At 49.8% G+C, this 19,347-nt stretch overlaps 1 pseudogene across 1 annotated transcript in view; it reads left to right on the top strand.

Annotated features, from left to right (window-relative positions):
* Window positions 1-8,796: 8,796 nt before the first annotated feature.
* The window catches only part of LOC146072907 (aldo-keto reductase family 1 member C1-like), a 12,468-nt pseudogene continuing 1,917 nt past the window's right edge, over window positions 8,797-19,347 (top strand). Inside the window, exons 1-4 of the transcript XR_014473268.1 lie at window positions 8,797-8,949; window positions 14,653-14,820; window positions 16,558-16,674; window positions 17,681-17,763. The product of XR_014473268.1 is annotated as an aldo-keto reductase family 1 member C1-like (transcript). The remainder of the gene's footprint in view (window positions 8,950-14,652; window positions 14,821-16,557; window positions 16,675-17,680; window positions 17,764-19,347) is intronic.

Genomic DNA, 19,347 nt, shown 5'->3' with positions numbered 1-19,347 from the left:
CTCCGAAAATTAGGCCCGTATCGCACCCTACTGTAGGGCCAACTCTAGCCATATGGAAAACTCTTCGCCACAGACCAGGGATATCCTCGAGGCTTACACCCTTTAGACCTATATTCGATAACCAACTATTTGAACCTGGGCTTAAGGGGGAACTAGCCGCGAGATGGAAAAAAGCTAACGTAACTAGAGTAAGTCACTTGATCACGGGTGGTAAGGTCAAGCCTTTCCCAGAAATTCAAAAGAATGCAAATATATACGCAAAAGATTATTGGTTTTACCTACAAATAAGACACTTCATTTCATCCCAAAGGGAGTGGATTGATCTACGCAATGATCTTACTCCCTATGAGTCCATGTGCAACCAGGTAGTACCGCCCTCCCACACTTTATCAGGCATATACAAAATCCTAATACATGGATACTTCCCCGAGAGACCCTCCTTTTGTGACGCATGGGACAAAGACCTAGAGCAGAAAGGCATTAAAATTAACTGGGAAAAACAATGTGAAACGATGGCTCATTGCTCCACAAGCCTTGAAGTAGTAGAAACGCAATACAAACTACTGACACGCTGGTATAGGTGCCCGCCTTTGCTAAACAAATTCTACCCTTCGGTCTCACCCCTTTGCTGGAGATGTGGTAAAGATAAGGGTACTCTATTGCACATCTGGTGGGATTGCCCATTGATCATACCTTTCTGGAATAAAGTCATGAACTTGTCAGCAATTATCATAGGGGGCCCAGTCCCACAAGGTCCAGATTTCTGGCTGCTCTCTTCCTCCAATATACCTCTGGCAAAATACAAAAAGTCTCTTCTGAAACACCTCAATAATGCTGCACGTGCTGTCATCCCAGTACACTGGCGCTCCGTAGACCCGCCAACAATCTGGGAGTGGTTCCAGCGCATAGACTTCTATATGTCCATGGAAGACATTTTCTTTGCAGCACTGGAGAGGCACTCAGAATATACTTCCACCTGGTTCAACTGGATAGAATTTAAGACCTCCGATACCTACTCAGCCTTTGCACCCCGCCCACATACCTTAACCTAATAACACATCACATTACTCTGAAACACCCACCCAAAGACTTATACTTAGTACCTAACTGCTATTTCTCCCCAGCATACTATCTCCCCCCCCCCCCCTCCTCTTTTCACTACCCTTGTCTCAATGTTTTAGTTCTTATTAGTCAGATACCTCATTTACTATTTGTTGTAAACTTTAGATTCAGGTATAAGCTATAGAAAAGAGGTAACTGCTTTGTATGTAACTACTTCCACGTACGTTATATTGTCTGTTTCCAGCCTAGAAGAAGTTTCGACCTAAGCAGGTGTTTCTTTGTAAGCTTTCTGCTACTATGACATAATGGAAACATGTTCAGATATTATTGTGATCCATGTGGACATTGTATTGTTTTGGTTGTTTAACAAACTATAAATAAAGAATTTCTAAAAAAAAAAAAGTTCTTCAATATGATACTGGTCTCATGTAAATGGGTCAGTTGGTTCCGAAGATATAGCTGGTTGGTTAAAGGGGGGTAGGGAGAGGGGAGTGGTTGTCTCTCCCCCTCACACCAGAAAATGCAGGGACCGTGAATTGCGGGAGGGGGGGCACGGGGCCGGGGGGTTTGCCGCGAATCACGGGAGGGGGGGTGCCGGGAATCGCGGGAGGGCCGCAGGGGGTGCAGGGGCGGATGGGCGCGGGGGGTTGCAATGATTTGTGGAAGGGGGGGGGGGTGGGGTGCCCTGAAACGAGGGGGGGTCGTGGGGGCTAGGGTTGCCGCAAACCATGGGGGGGGGGGGTGCCGCGAATTGCGGTAGGGGGGGTTCGCGGGGCGGGGGAGCGCGGAAATCATGGGAGGGGCCCCGCGAATCGCGGGAGGGGGGGTCACGGGGGGGGGGGGTGCCGCGAATCGCAGGAGGGGGGGCGGGGGTAGGTTTTTGCCGTGAATCGCGGGAGGGGGGGTGTGCCGCGAATCGCGGAGGGGGTTGCGAATCGTGGGGGGGGGGTCGCGGGGGGGATGTGTGTGTGCCGCGAATCGCGGGAGGGGGGGTCGCGGGGGGTGCCACGAATCACGGGAGGGGGGCGGCGGGGGGCGCTCACCTGGTGTGTCTGGTGAGTAGCTGTGTCTTTGGTGGGTAACATGGGGAGGCAGAGGGTGTCTGGCACTGTGGGCTCACTGGGCTGGTTCTCTGTCATGTGAGTCAGTCATGTAAATCAGTCATGTAAATCAGAGGCTCCACCAAGCGTTAGAGAGTCAGACACACTTTGAGTGACAGATGTAGCCAAATATATAAGAGATGGTTTAACTTCCCATCCAGAGACAGTCTTCCAGAGTGTGGACCGGAAGGGACTTAACCAGTGGTTACTGTAAATCATGAATGGTATTAAGCTATATCATATGTTGTTTCTTGCATTCCATATGTTTGGTAATCCTAACCTATAGAGTTGTATGCTGATAGGTGGCTAGAGCCATTCCTTGATATTTGCATAGCCGAGTGGGAATTCTGCTGCCCGTAGAACCCAGTTGGCGGTCGGCGGGGTCAGCTTTCCCACTCCCCAGTATACTGGAGATTTGTCACGGTCTGAGGATCGGATGAACTCGTGCGACTATCAGGAACAACTGCTGAGCCAGGGGGGGTAGGTTGAAAACGTGCGGGTTTAATAAGAGACCTCTGCATTTACAAAGAGAATAAACTTGTCCCAAATAATGTCTTTGAGAGTCAGTACGGGAATTTGGCTATCACAATACTTCTTGTGAAAGTCTTTAGCAGGGGACTGCGAAATAATGGAATAAAAGAAGAACTGAAGAATAAAGCCACAGGAAGGATGCAGAAGGAAGAGGGCCACTGATCACGGGGCCACTGGTTGGCGATGGTATGGCAGATGTGGGAGACTAGGGCAGTAGACCAAACAGGAACCTTCCGGCTGGAATTAGCAGTAGGCAGACCACAGCACTACAGGAGCAGGATAGCTGGAACTGAAGAGCAGGATCAAATGGTAACAGAAATAGAGCCAGAATGTGCACAGCTTAACTGACACTTTGCACTAACTCAGAGCTGCCTTGACAGATCCCTCTTATGAGGAGAGGACGGCTGCTATTGGCTGCAGAGAGTCAGGGGAAGGAAATGGGCATTTCAGGCAAGTTTGGGCATTTGCCCATAACCAAGATGGTGGCGCCGGCCTCCTGGCGCCGTCTAGCACAAACCAGCTCACTGCTCCCGCCGGCCGCCTCTCACTGCGCCGGGACCCGATTGCCGCCTCCAGCCTCCTGACCGCCACACCAGCCCCACGGAGAGCCGCCGCCGGGCACGGACAGGTGAGTAGCGGCCCTGCCGTGACCCGCGGCGGGCTGCCGTGACAAGATTGTTGTGAGACTTGTTCTAGGGTTGTCAACCCCATAAGGGTGTGGATCCGCAAGGCGGATATAATTAGTTACTAGATCGGTAGATTGGTTAGCACACTGACTGTTGTTTGAATATGCATTACTTATTTGTGTCCTATTCGCACTAAATAAAACATAAGCGGTTGTACCTGCTGAACGCCTTGCTTGAGTTCCTGGGGTGGCGGGTTCTCTACAGCCGACAAGGTGAAGAATCGGTGTGGAACCAAGAGTATTCAGCGACTCAAGGTATTTATCTACCCCCACCGACGGCGTATCGCAAGTATGTGAAATGCCCCCACATTGTCAACGCCCGCCCCCCCCCTATGAACGCCAACCCGAAGCGTGGCGAGCGCAGCGAGCCTGCGAGGGGCAGCAGTACGCGTCCTCCGACCTTTTCATACCCCCCACTATCCACGTCGGCATGGAGCTGATCTTATAAAGTGAAGGGCCGCGGAATACATGTGAAGTAATCCGGGTCCGCTCGCCACGCTTCGGGCTCGGTGGCTCGCTGCGCTCGCCGCACTTTGTAAAATCAACTTCACGCCGCAATGGATAGTGGGGGTATGAAAAGGTCAGAGGACGCGTACCGCCGCCCCTCTCGGGCTCGCTGTGCTCACCACACTTCGGGTTGGCGTTGATAGTGGGGTGGCGTTAAGAATGTGGGGACAATTCACATACTCATGACCCATGAGAGTGGATATACAATTAAAAGTCGGATCTGGTGGGCTAATAACATGGTCATAAGGCATCTGGGAGCCTGTACAATTAGAAATCGGGTAAAATCGCGTGATCGCATGCGATGCGATGCGATTTTTCATTGTACAATGCCCTGCGATGGAAATCATGGGCGCCGTGATAATACACAAGTACCTGACTTTCTGCAGCCTCTATTCTTGTAGTTGGCCAATAGTTCAGTCCCAATGGAGATGACATTGGCCACTTTTCTGGGAAACGTCTATGTACGTGCTGTGGTATCTTATTAAGAGTTACCTGCGCTGGTTCTTACCGCTGCAGAGCGGAGACGCAGTTACATAGTAGTGTGGGTGAGGCCTTCCTGAGGTGTCTGACACTGAAACACGATGGGGGTTGTCAGGTTGGGTAAAGGTTAGAAATAACATCAGTGGCCTAATGCACAGAAAATTCCCGCTGGGTTGCTAATGGCAAGGATGACATTGACAGGCATGAGGAGTCTTTCAGGTTTTTAAGGAATTTAAACACTGGGTGTGCTACCACTACACAAATATAATAACATAAACATAGAGAGCAAAGAAATGCCTTCCTGTGGTCACCGTGGACAAATAAAATGTAACTTTTATTGCAAATGTATTAAAACTGCAAAATATTACAATTCATATAAGAGAGAGGTAAGGTAGAAATGGAAACAAAGTTTGTGATATGAAATCACTTGTGCCGGGCTGCCGATGTGCTGTGTTCATAATCATTTTAAATAAAGCTATGTTACCATCAGCATTTTATTACCTGTGCTTATTATGCCCTGAAGGGTTTACAGCAGGGACGGAATGGCCGGTAGGGTCCCGGAAAGGGGGGCAACCCTCCCGCTGAGCCGTCCATCTCCCGTGAACTGCCCCTGGGCAGGGGGATCCGTGGGTCTAATGACGCGATTCGCATAATTTTAGCCCCGCCCACCACAGTGCAATGCCTGAAATACCCGCATTACGTGATGGGGTGTGGCTAAAAGGACACGATTACTCTCGCTGGGCTGGCTGTCCTCTCCTGGAGAAAGTCGGCATGTATGGGTTCCAGTTGTGGTGTTATAAGTATCACACTAATGGGCCATACACACGGGGAGATTTCAGCCCCATTTCTAAGTGATGGACAGTACCATATGCACTGCAGGTGGGGCAGATGTAACAGGTGCAGAGAGAGTTACATTTGGGTGAGGTTAGTACTTCAAACTGATATCTATATTGCAGTGTAAAAATAAAGCAGTCGGTATTTACCCTGCACAGAAACAAAATAATTTACCCAAATCTAGCTCTCTGCACTTGTAACATCTGCCCCACCTGAAGTGCTTTCCCTCTGAGAGTGAATTTGCCTTTGCGGGTGAACCAGAATAACCCCCTAATTCCATCCTTACTGCGGTGTATGGTAACGCAGTATAAAGTAAGCTCCCCTCTACCCTGAAAAGGGCTGGGGAAGTAGAATGTTTAGTGAATCACTTTAACATTAAAGGGGTGGGATTCTCTAAAGCAGAAATGTGGTAAAAACCCTGTTACAGGTTGAGTATCCCTTATCCGGAATGCTCGGGACCACGAGCATTCCGGATAAGGGATTTTAGGCATACTTACCTGTCCCCTGTCCCCGATTTTCCCTCGGCTCCCACGTTGTCCCCCGGCGTCCACGGCAGGTCTCCAGCACAGTCTCCGGCATCTTCAGCGGTCCCAGGAGTGCATTGCGCGAGTTCCCAGGCACGCCGGTGACATCACCAGCGCACGCACTCGCGCAATGCACTCCTGGAGACACCGGAGAGGATGCTGATGGCCTGCCGTGGATGCCGGGGGACTTGGTAAGTATTAAAAAGGGTCAGGGGAAAAAAAAGGTACTTGTTTCCTAGCACGGCCACAATCGCGGGCATCGTGTGCCTTAACTTTAAGGCACATGATGCCCGCGATTTCCCCATAGGCTTCAATGTTAAAATATTTTAACATTGAAGCCTATGCGCGTCCGACGCGATGCCCCCGATTTCTCCATAGGCTTCAATGTTAAAATATTTTAACATTGAAAATGAGTGCATTTAACATAGGAAAAAATGGGAAATGGGCCAATATGGGCCATTTCTCATTGGGTATGGCCCCGACATATGTGTGTAAAAAATAATGGCCCCCCATTGTGACCGCCACGCCCACGATTGACGCGAACCTGAAGTGTGGCGAGCGCAGCGAGCCCGCGAGGGGTGGCGGTGCGCGTCCTCCGACCTTTTCATTCCCCTACTATCCACGTCGGCGTGGAGTTGAGAATATATAGTGTGGCAAGCGTAGTGAGCCACCGAGCCGGAAGCGTGGCGAGCGCAGCGAGCCCCGCGATGGGACGCAGATACCTGTCAAGCCCACGAGGGGCGTCCCTCGCGGGCTTGACAGGTATCCGCGTCCCCTCGCGGGGCTCGCTGCGCTCGCCACGCTTCCGGCTCGCCACACTATATATTCTCAACTTCACGCCGACGTGGATAGTAGGGCTCGCTGCGCTCGCCACGCTTCGCTCGCCACGCTTCGGGTTTGCGTCAATCGTGGGGGTGGCGGCCACAATGGGGGGGCCATTATTTTTTACATACATGCCGGGGCCATACCCAATGAGAAATGGCCCATATTGGGCCATTTACCTTTTTTTTCTATGTTAAATGCACTCAGTTTCAATGTTAAAATAATTTGACATTGAAGCCTATGGAGAAATCGGGTCCATCGCGTCGGCACACCATGGACGCGATGGACCCGATTTCTCCATAGGCTTCAATGTTAAATTATTTTAACATTGAAGCCTATGGAGAAATCGGGTACATCGCGTCGGTCGCGTGCGTTTTGGTATGCACCCGACGCGACCGACGCAATTTTTTTTCCGACACGACCACCACGATAGAAATCGTGGTGGCCGTGCTAGGAAACAAGTACCGAAAAAAATAATAATAATTTGAATTGTTCCAAAAAACACGTTTTTTTGAATAATTTTGATACGGGATGTACGGATACGGGATACCGTGCCTGTATAAGGGTTTTTACTGCATTTATGTATGCAGTAACCCCTCTCCGCAGTGTCACCGCTGCGGAGGGAATCACCAGCAAAAGGCAATTCCCTGCAGAAGCCTATGGGCTTCTTACCACAGTGCTGTGTGTGGGATCCGTCACAGATCGCTCCCAGCATGAACTGCGGCCGGCTGTGGCGCTCTGTGCATGTGCAGATGGACTCCCGGGTCTCAGACCCGGAAGTCCAGCACGGAGCCGCATCGCAAGGGACATCGCTTATCGCAAGAGCTGTCCCATGCGTTAATAATCGCAATGTGAAGCCCGGCGGAGGGGGCCGATATATCTTAGAGCACTACAATGATATGTCTGACCCTGAAGTCGGATGGAATTTCCCTTGAACTCCCCCTGTCCCTTCCCGGGAGTGATTCAATCCGATTTTGTACTTTGGTGTCATTTTCCCATAAGATATATCTCATGTGATTAATCATGCCATGATAAATCGCATGCGATATATATATTATGGTATACAACTGTATCGTAAGATATATCTGATGGGCTGGATTAGGGGGCTAGGGTCAAACTTCCGGCGCAAAAAGCACTCCTTTTTCCATCCGATTCAATGTGATTCTGATAAATCAATGGCGCAGTACGAACGATGTAGGGGCTTCAATCCGTCACTCTTGGGACCGCGCATTGGATTGGATGGAAAACACAAACTATTTCTTACTTTTCAAATGATATATCGGGCCGAAACATCGAAATCAAATGGAAGTGCAGAATCGTTGTAGTATATGGGGGCCTTTACACACAGATATGATTGCAGTGCACAGGTCAGCGGCACCCGCGCACACACACAGCTAAAGAGCAGGCGTACGCTTCGCAGTACATCTTCCTCAGGGCCCTTCGGCACGTGGAAGACCAGCAGAGTTATATAGATAAGGTCCAATGACCGCAATATGCAGGCTAATGATTAATAAGTAGCAGACTCTGTACACAAGACATGTGTGTAAAGTCCCATAGGTACAATGCACGGGCCACTGACGGATAAGGAACGACGCCAGTAACCAGAAGGAAAATTACAGAAGACATTTCAAGGATAAATATTCATTGCGGTCAGCTGGGGCAATAGTGTTCAAATTGTGTATCCACGTACGCCCCGTACACACGGGGCGACCGGACGGTCCGGACCAAGCAGTGATGCTGTAATCTCCCCTTCCCCATGTCCCTGGTGAAAGCTATCACATGGACCCCCCCCCCCCCCCCAGACAAGACACCCCCTGAGCGGGACACCCCCCGGACCGGACACTACAAGCTACGGACTGCAGATTTTGATGTCCGGTCCGGTGGTCCGGGGTCTAGTCCGGGTCTGGTTTTTACATAGATCCCTCCTTTGCCGCCACCGCTAGCCACATTCCATTGACCCCCCGGCCGGAACCCTTCCCAGAAATAGCTGCTGTGTATGTGCGCTCTGTCTGACTCCCCCTGGCAAATCACATCACAGGGACAATCATACATCCCGCCACAGGGCATGATAAATGGGCCCCTTGGTCCTATGCTTCTAATACACAATTAATCTGTTCCAGTCACAGTGACACTGCAGAACGCAGGGCAGGAGTTACTCTGTGTCAGTCATACAGACTGGGTGGGAGGGAAGGTTGGTGTATCAGTCACACAGACTGGGTAGGTGGGTGGGAGGGAGGGGCTGCTTGTTACTGGCTTTGTTACTGCTTGTTACTGAATTTGGCTGAGCAGTTATCTCTGCACCTCACCAGCTGCGGTCATGGCTCTCACCCAGGACTCCTATGTTACACTAAATGATGGAAACAAGATGCCAGTGGTTGGATTTGGCACCTACGCCCCAGACACGGTGAGTGGGTGTTGGTTGGTAGCTGCCTACTTTTCATCATGAATAAATAATTGGCAAGGAAATTCAGCCGGTGTAAGTAAATACAAAAAAGTTAATTAACTGGCAGGGCCCACCGGCTGCTGTGGAACTACACATCTCAGCATGCCCTGCAGTTCAGACTGACTTAGATTTCCGCAGGTGAGAGAAATCCTTCGATGGTCGGCGACCATACGGATGGCGGGTGGCGCTGACAGGTCTGAATCGGGTAAATTGTCTCTGTCCACTTTGGAGGTCATTCTGATCATCCTGCACTGTTGCGAATTCGCACCGGTGAGCAATGTTTTGCGACTGTGCATAAACATTTCTGCGCCTGTGCAGCCGTTTGGTGGGAGCTTGCTTGTTCACCATCCCGTTCGCACCTAGCAGGGCGGGGGAGCGTGGCGTGATGGCAAGTGGTGGCATTCATTCGATAGTCATGCACATTCACATATGTGCAGGGATATTCGGCGTATGAAGGGGGGGTGGCGTTTAAAGGACACGAAATTCGCAGCTTTGCGTGTAAACCAGAATTATCTCCTTTATCTCTGTCCACGGCTTAGTACATAGAACCATTTATTTCGTTTTTAAAGGAGTGGCAGATAATGATGTCAGTACAAATGTGAAGAATGTTAGTACGGGTTCCGGACTGCACATGTTGCCGCTAGCAACACAACTTAGTTCATGCTGCAGCCGCGGCTTCTGTACTATACTGTATACTACAAAAAGCTGCGGCTGACTTGGGGCACTGGAAAGGTTTGATGCTGAGTCTGCTGTTCCCCTCTCCCCCCACCCCCACCCCCACCCCTGCTAGGGGCGTCTCTGGAAAATGCACACTCTCCAGGAAACCAGGAGGGGAAAGTTTCTCTGAGCTTCATAAACTTGATAGTTTTGTAGTTCCCCAGAGAAAAATTTCTGGTGAGATTTAATAGGATGAGAGATTCAGAAAGTGAGAGATTTGGGATGAAATCTCCAGGTTTTTTTTAAAGCAGCAATCATTTAAACTGCAAAATCAGACTGGTTTTGCAGTGTAAATAATTGCCGCTTTAAAAAAAACCTGGAGATTTCTTCCCAAATCTCTCACTTTCTGTATCTCTCATCCTATTAAATCTCACCCTCTGGGTGACATTCTATGGACTGCGATTTGCGTTTTTTTGCGTTAATTAGACAGCAAAATGACGATATCGCATTTTTCCTTCAAATCGCCAATTTAATGGGATGCGCTAAGGGACTGAAATCGCATATTATGTGCGTTAAGGCATGCGGACCAAAAGTGCGACATTAATTCGCATTTTTATCGCATCCAGATGTTTTCGTACAGAAAACTATACAACTCGCTTATTTAATGCTATGCGCATTTGCACATCGCAATTTTTAGGTGTCTAATTATCGCACTTATATCAGACCAGGGTCTGTTTGGCGAATGAGCCAGAACCCTGCACAGATCGCAATGTTCTGTGCAGGGTTCTAGTGTTAAAATAAAAAAAAACGGTTAAAATAAAAAAAAAACGAGCGCGGGGTCCCCCGCCAGAGCATAACCAGCCCCGGGCTCATTGAGCCGGTGCTGGTGACATAAAATCAGGGTCCCCGACAAATCGGGGTCCCCTTGATTTCATGAAACCAGCACCAGGCTCAAGGTCCGGCGCTGGTTCCCAAAATACGGGGGACAAAATGACTAGGGGTCCCCCGTATTTTAAGAACCAGCACCAGACCCAACCAGCCAGCGGGGTAATGCCACAGCCGGGGGACACTTATTATATAAGGTCCCGCGGCCAAAGCATTAACCCCCTGGCTGGTCAGCATGGGCTGGGGAAGTGGGGACCCCCCAATGAAGGGGTCCCCCCCCTCCAGGACTTACCAGCCCATGCTGATAGTCCGGGGCTGTCCCCGATGCCCCTGGGCGGTGGGCATCGGGCTGATGAATTGTGTAAAAAAAGAAGTAAAACTATTGTTTTCTACTGGCGAACTATGAGTCCCAGCAAGCCTACCCCGCATGCTGGGACTTGGAGAACCACAAGTCCCAGCATGCGGGGCATTAAAGGGCCCGCTGGCACTTGTAGTTCTGCAGTACAAAAAATAGTTAAATAAAACACACTGACACCCTGAAAAATAAAAGTTTAATACACACAGAACACACACACACTGATACTTACCTACCTTGAGCCCGTAGGTCGGTCCCTGGATCCTGGGTCCGGGCTCCGGGGCTCCAGGGCAGAAGAGTCCGGTTCCGGGGCCTTGGTCCTGGTTCCGGGGCTGGTCCTGGGGTTCCGGGGCTCCTGTCCTGAAGAATCCGGGGTCCGGGATCCGAGGTAGTCCCCAGGGGTACCTAAGGAAGGAAATCCTACTCACCTGGTCCCCGGCGACGACCTCGGCATCCTCTCCGGCTGAAGCGCTGCTCCCATCTGGTACCCGGCTTACAGGACTTCACCGGCGCAGAGATGTTTCTTCCTCGGCGTCTCTGGACAGAATGATTTCTGGCCAATCAGGAGCCGAGAAAGTCGGCTCCTGATTGGCCAGAAATCATTCTGACTGGAGACTGCGCAGAGATGTTTCTTCCTCGGCGTCTGTATTCAGAATGATTTCTGGCCAATCAGGAGCCGACTTTCTCGGCTCCTGATTGGCCCAGGATTCCCCAGGACCCCTGCCCATGCTGACCAGCCAGGGGGTTAATGCTTTGGCCGCGGGACCTTATATAATAAGTGTCCCCCGGCTGTGGGGTTTAATGAGATGCGCAGAGATGTTTCTTCCTCGGCGTCTGTATTCAGAATGATTTCTGGCCAATCAGGAGCCGACTTTCTCGGCTCCTGATTGGCCCAGGATTCCCCAGGACCCCTGCCCATGCTGACCAGCCAGGGGGTTAATGCTTTGGCCGCGGGACCTTATATAATAAGTGTCCCCCGGCTGTGGGGTTTAATGAGCCCGGGGCTGGTTATGCTCTGGCGGGGGACCCCGCGCGCATTTTTTTTTTTTTACTTTGCGCTTTCCTGCAAACGTGCGATTTTCAGACATGAAAATCGCACATTTTCAGGACTAAATAGAGCACACCAATTCGCCGCAAATCGCACCACTTCGCACTTTTCAGCCTCCAAAACGCATCACATTAAATATGCGAATTTTGACAGAAAAGTGCGATTTGAAAAAGTGCGATTTGCGGCGATGTGGTGCACTAAAAAAAAATGCGCATTTATCTCAACGCATAGAATGTCACCCTTTGTTTCTATGTTGAAAGTATAAAGGTTGACACAAAAAGTGTGGCATGCACTCGGTCAACAAAAGGTGTACACAAGCCAAAAGTTGATGCAAAGTTGGCACAAATGTTGACACATGAAAATGTCGACATCATTTTTGCACGTTTTTATTTTTTCCATTCTTTGAACCTTTTCATGCTTTAGGATCCATGGGGACTACGATTGGGAACGTTGACCCAAGCTTAAGGTGAACATGGTCGACACCTGTTTTTCACAATTTTTTGGTGTCTATGTCAGCATACTTTAATAATCTCACTTGGACAGTAAAGTATGAACCATGTCGGCCTAAACCGAAAAAAACGTGAAAAACTTGTGTCAATCTAGTCACTGTCGACCTAGACATTGTTGACCCAGGGACCGCATACCCTTTTGTCAATGTCGACCATTTGTCTAACAGAGGAGGGGGGGTTGTGGCGATGAGCGTGTGGGTGCACTATATAGATGTCCATACTGCGCTGAGATCTGTGATTCCTCTCATGTATTAACTCCTCTAGTGGTTTCTTTAAACGCCACTAGGGGTCAATCTTTGTTCATTAATTTCATAAAATACACAATTAAAAGAAAATGTATTTTTAATTCTAACTGATAAAAATGGATAAATTAGCCATACAACAAATCATCTCTTATATAATTAGCCAGGTCTGTCACTCATCCCTTCCTGTGTATAACGCTGGGCGGGGTTACAAGAGCGTTATACACACATAGTTTCTGCCTTAGAACCCCCACCCCGCGAGAGAGTCTGCACGCACCCCATAGTGATTAGTAGTAAGGTTATAGTTACCACTCTCCTTTTTGCAGCAATAATTTCTGCTGACGGTGAGGATGATCATTTCTGCAAATCAATAGGAGGCCATCGCTTCTCACCAAGGCGGCGGTTTTATGTCCCAGGCTAGATTTAGCAATTCAGGTTCAGCCGTTCAGGGTTAAGGCCCCCATACATCGAGGCGATTTGGTCCGATTTCGGCCGATTGCGACCAACCGACCCGTTAAATCGGACCAAATCGCCTCTCCCTGACATGCAGTCGGGTCCCGTGCGCATCGGACCCAACTAGGTGGTCGGATCGGCTGGCCGTCCGACCACTCGTTCTGGGGGGGGGGGCAGGAAGCAGGGCCGCATTAGATCCATCACGACGGGTCGCATGTGTCCCTGCCGCGTGTATGGGCACCTTTAGTGGTGTTTGGTGGGAGGCCACTGACACTGGTACCAGTGTCTTTGTTCTCTGTGGACGGCCACTAACCCTGAACGGCTGAACCTGAATTGCTAAATCTAGCCTGGGACCAGTGGCGTAACTATAGCTCCGCAGCCCCCGCGGTGGCGGGGGGGGCGCAGAGAAATTGGGGGCGCTGCGGGGCTATAGTTACCCGCGGTCTGCGTCTCGCCCGGCTCTCTGTCGGGACCTTCCTGACGTCACGGTCCCGGCCGGCTCCTGCTGCAATGAAAACTGACAATTAGAAAATGGCTGCCCCCATACTGCAGACAGTTTTCTGTCTGCAGTATGGGGGCAGCCATTTTCTAAGAGTCCGTTTTCATTGTAGCAGCAGGAGCCGGCCGGGACCGTGATGTCAGGAAGGTCTCGACAGAGAGCCGGGCGACACGCAGACAGCAGGTAAGAAGGGGAGGCAGGTTAGGTGTGTGTGTGGTGTGGGGGGGGGGGCGCCGAATAAACGTGCGGCGGGGGGCGCTAAATAGTTAGTTACGCCCCTGCCTGGGACATAAAATTGCCGTCTTGGGGAGGGATGTTTAACATCCGCACCCCAGCTCCACCCCCTATCGCCGCTCATCGCATACATAATTATCGCATATGCTGTAACCTATGCGATAATTATGGCAAAGGACAGCTCTTGCGTTAAGAGCTGTCCTTTGCGGTGAGAGTCAGCAGGTCCCGGCGGCTCCCCCCTCCCTCCCTTACCCGGGGCTGCTGCAGCTGCGTTGGGCTCTCCTCTCCCTCCACCCGGAAGAGGTGCAGGGAGGAGGTCACAGGTCCGGGCAGCACAGCTCTGTGCTGCCCGAACACAGGTGAGGGGGGGTTAGTGCGGGGCGGTGGGGGTTGGTGCGGGGTGGCAGTGGGTTGGTTCGGGGCGGCAGTGGTTCGCGTTAGAAGCCCATAGGTGGGGGATACTTAGAGCATCCCAAAATGCGGTAAAACCCCGATAACGGTGTTTTTACCGCATTTTTAGTTTAGAGAATCTCCCCCTTGGCCAGAAGGGATGGCCTCCTATTGATTTGTAGAAATTATCATCCTCACCTTCAGCAGAAATTGCTGCTGCAAAGTGCGGACAAGCCGGGTTATAAGAAGGGTAAAACCCAGGTCGCCTTCTGTATAATGGGCAACGAGGGTTTAATGTGAAAGTGCTGGACCCGGGATTGAGATCCCGGCTTTTGCGACCTGCAAGGGATACTAGAGATGTCATTAACTTGATCTTTGTCTCTTTCTTGCAGTATACCAAAGAACAAGCTCGTGCCAGCACAAAGGTCGCCATCGATGTTGGATATCGCCACATTGACGGCGCATTTTTATATGGCAATGAGGCCGAGGTTGGCCTGGGAATCAGGGAGAAGGTCGGGGATGTGACAGTGAGGAGAGAAGAGATCTTCTATACTGGGAAGGTAACTAGACACCTCTGTGAGACTGTGATTACCGGATCATCTCATCCATTTCCTGACACACCTGGGGGATAAAATATGAAAATGTGTTTATTCACACACACACACACACACACACACACACACACACAGAGATACCACAGAAATATGCACGTGTCGTATACACAGAAATATGCTCACTCTCGCATAAACATGCACAGAAGGTGCACACTCACTTATAAATGCGTGCACCCCCAAGAAAAGCAAAATGTGCGCACTCACACAGAAACCATAGTGGCGTCCATTCCGCATCCTGCAGGAGTCTTCCCTTTTTATCATAACTCTCCTGCTGCCCTGCATTGTACTTCTAATCTCCCAGATTCTTCAGGTTCTGCCAGGATGCCCTGATGACAGAGATGACTCTCATTATCTCTCAGAAGAGAAACTACAGAAGCACTTGATAACACACACACAGGGTGACATTTAATAGGGTGCGATTTTTATTTTTTGGTGATTTTTTTTTCTCTTTTTCGCCACACTATATAAAATCAACTCCATGCCGACATGGATAGTGGGGGTATGAAAAGGTCGGAGGACGCGTACCGCCGCCCCACGCGGGCTCGCTGCGCTCGCCACGCTTCGGGTTGGCGTTGATAGTGGGGGTGGCGTGGGGGTGCATTTAACATTATAAGCACCCATTAGCATGCTTATACAATTAAAAATCTTATAGGGGGGCCAATTGACCTTGAAAGCACCCATTAGTGTGCTTATACAATTTAAAATCTCATCTCATCTCATCGTATGCCATTGTATGCCATATAGAATGGCATACAATTTTAAATTGTATAAGATGCCATAAGATGAAAATCGTGGGAGCCGTGATAATACACAAGTACCAATTATGCTGGTGTGAATGGGTATAACTCTGGTACCTCTGCCACTGCTTCCTATCAAAGGTCAAAATGGCCCTGTGCCCCTTTATATAGGGTCTGTGATGCATAATTTAGTGGACTTTGATGGCCCAATAACTTAGGAGGTTGTAAGGACCAGAGCCAGAAATCACACTTTTTTTATCGTTTTAAATCGCCTCATATCGCACAATATCGCATTTTTTGTCCGTCAGTTCGCATCACAATAAATATGCAAATTCACAGCAAAAATGTGATTTCTAAAAAATGCGATATAGTGCGATTTTCACCTAAATCGCACTTCACTAAATCTCACCCACAGAGTCTTCTTATCTATACTGGTGTGCACTGACCCATAGTGCGCTGCTGCTGACAGTAGCCAGTGATTTAGGGTAAAGCCCCATACACACTAGACAATCCCCGCAGACACCAGAAGGGTCAGGGTGATGGTATTGAAAAGTGCATACACACTTGCTGATGCCAGTGCGGAGGGATCTGAGAACAGGGGGAGCGGGGCCATGCTACAGCTGATGTGTGGGAATGCGCCTTGCTAATGATATTGCATGTACACATAAAATACATCCCCCCCCACACACACACACCTTAACCGAACCAGCTACTTTTCGCAGCTGTGCTAAGCAATTCGCAGGCTTGCACGGGGTGGGATTTGCTCTGGCGGGGCGGCGTATACCTGACCGCGGGGCTCCAAAAATTAGCAGCCCAGCGATCAGAACTGAATTAGGCCCATTGGCCAACCCACAACATAGATAACTCCTCCTACATGTGGGGGTGATAGGTTCTCTTGACCTTACTACATCACGTTAACCAGTTCACTCCCAATTTGTTTCGGCAGCTTTGGAGCACTAATCACACCCCTGACCGGGTCCGTCCAGCTCTTGAGAAAACTCTGGACGATCTCCAGATGGATTACATCGATCTCTTCCTTATTCACATGCCTATAGAGTTAAAGGTTTGTTTATATATATATATATATATATATTGTTACTATGGGTTACAGCGTACTTCAGCTTATATCTGATTGCTGTGGGTTACAGCACATCTCAGCTAATATGTAGTTACTATGAAATACAGGACGCCTAAACTTCTATCTGGTTGCTATGGGTAACAGGCATCACATTTTAGCTTAGATCTGGTTACTATGGGATACAGCGCATATCAGCTTATAGCTAGTTGTTGCAAACTCACTGGGAGTTTTTATTTATGATATTGCTCATTATGGCCCTTGTTAACATTTTGGCAAGTGTGTATGCATACCTCCCAACTTTTAGTTAAGCCGAGGAGGGACATAGGCGCGCAACTGAAATTAGGGGGCGTGGCTTGGCACACGAGGGGGCGTGGCCTATAATTGCGTCGTCCAGTGAGGCCACGCTCCCGTTTTACGCTGTGGGGGCATGGACCAGAGGTTTAGTGAGCCTCTAACCAAGCCCCCAGCCCCTCTGTCTGTGGGGATAGACGTTATGCGCATTTACCGCTGACCAGCAACTAAGGGGGGACTCCCAACTGCCCCTCCACCGTGGGACACTGACAGCCGCGGGAGGGACGCGTGAACGTCCCCGAAAACCGGGACGTTCCCGCGGTTATCGGGAGGGTTGGGAGGTAGGGTGCATGGTGTAAATAAGAAGCGTGTACCAGCTTTTGTAAGACCTTGATGCATACTGAGCAGTATATACATGTACAGTATATCCTATAATGCAGCCTCTGACCGCCATTGTTACACTGTAGAGTCATTCTGATAGTTGTGTCACATGTGAAAGCGTCTAACGCAGGCATGGCCAAGCTATGGCCCTCCAGCTGTTGTGAAACTACAAGTCCCATCATTCCTTGCCTCAGTTTTGCTATTAGGGAATGCTAAAACTATGGCAAGGCATGCTGGGATGTGTAGTTTCACAACAGCTGGAGGGCAACAGTTTGGACATGCCTGGTCTAACGTGTTGTGTTCCTCTGTCCTGCTGCAGCCGGGGGATGACCTCTTTCCCAAGGACGAGAACGGCAAATTCATCTTTCACAACACCGACCTCCGCGATACTTGGAAGGTACGGTATGAGAACTGGTGTCCCGGGTGTCAGGGTGGGGTGGTTACACCTCACACCAATATCACTAGCCCAAATTAGCCTTAAATTGATTGCCTGGGTCCCGGTACAGTTGGGGGGGGGGGGGGGGGGGGGGGGGGGGGGGTGGCCTAATCACAGATTAGGCCACACTCCCTTAAAATAAATGACAAAAAAACACTATTCTGGAGTAGTGCGCTCGCTAACTCCCCCTTCAGGCAGAGAATGCTGCTGCACTCAGTGGACCCATCACAGCCCAGGTATGGGTCATTGGGTCCACCCCATTTAGGGCGACATGCATCTAGTCGATCACTGACGGTTGACCTGGCTTAGGTAGACAGCCCTACTCCATGTATTATATATTGTATGTATTTAAGGGGGATACGGTCATTAGGTCTACACCAACTATGTCGACAAGCATTGGGTCGACACCACTAGGACAACAGGCAACAAATTCGACATGTGTTTAGGTTGACATGGTTCAAGGTCAACATGTGTCTAGGTCGACAGTCAAAAGGTCGACATGGGGTTTTTCACTGATTTTTGAGCCGTCATGTGCCGACAGGCGGTATTTCATGACCTACCATCCACTAGGGCGTGGTGGGAGAATAAAATAGTGTGCCGAGCGATGCGAGCGATGCGGTGCACTTCAAACTGTGTCCATGTCGACTGTGTTGACTTTCGGGACAAAAAACAGTGAAAAACCCCATGTCAACCTTTTGACCTTGCCCATGTCGACCTAATGCTTGTGTCAACCTAAACCCATGTCGACCTTGCTGCCTGTCGACCTAGTGTTGTCGACCCAATGCTTGTCGACCTAGTTGGTGTAGACCTAACAACCCACACCCATTCAAAGAGATGCTAAAATAACAGGGACCAGCATTCAATTCCCATTAGGGCGGTTACAGCTCCGCTGTATTTTTTGTCAAATGCATTTCAGTATATTCTATGTACAGTATGTGCGCTCTCTATCACCACCTACTGGTCATAAGTGGTATTACACCCATTACTTGTGTATCCTCAATAGATGGACTGCAGGAACCTGCATATTTCCAGGACATGCCTGTGACTGAAGCATTACATATAAATGCAAATATTATAAATCATTATTTATCCTTAATAATAACAAAACAGTGCATTCCCTGGATGAGCCAGTAATAGCACAGGATAAGGCTGAACCTACGCCACCTCTGATGTCAAGGAAAATCAGTCCTTGGGTAGAAAAATGCTGTATTCGGTCCTGTAAAATAAGGACACTCATCTCTATATGCCTCATTATCAGAGTAATGGGCCCATTCGGACTTCACGGAACAGAGTAGCACCAGAACACATGGTGGGTGTGGCCAGAATACGTATTGGGATAGTCACACCCACACTGAAGGCAGGGCTAGCTGTTAACATGCATTGAGAATGGGGCTTGGCCATAAACCAGTTTGGACCCAGCACCACATGTCCTAGTAGAAGAGTCCTACTGTGCATAGTGCCTACTCATATTGGTTCTTACAGGGAGGCTTCATTCCCAAACCAAGATGGCCGCCCCTGCAAGTGGCACCCCTAGACTCCTGCCATGCATA

Source organism: Crinia signifera, chromosome 4, assembly GCF_055691185.1.
Source record: "Crinia signifera chromosome 4, ASM5569118v1, whole genome shotgun sequence".
NCBI classification, from domain to species: domain Eukaryota; kingdom Metazoa; phylum Chordata; class Amphibia; order Anura; family Myobatrachidae; genus Crinia; species Crinia signifera.
This window is presented reverse-complemented; position numbering and strand designations above follow the sequence as displayed.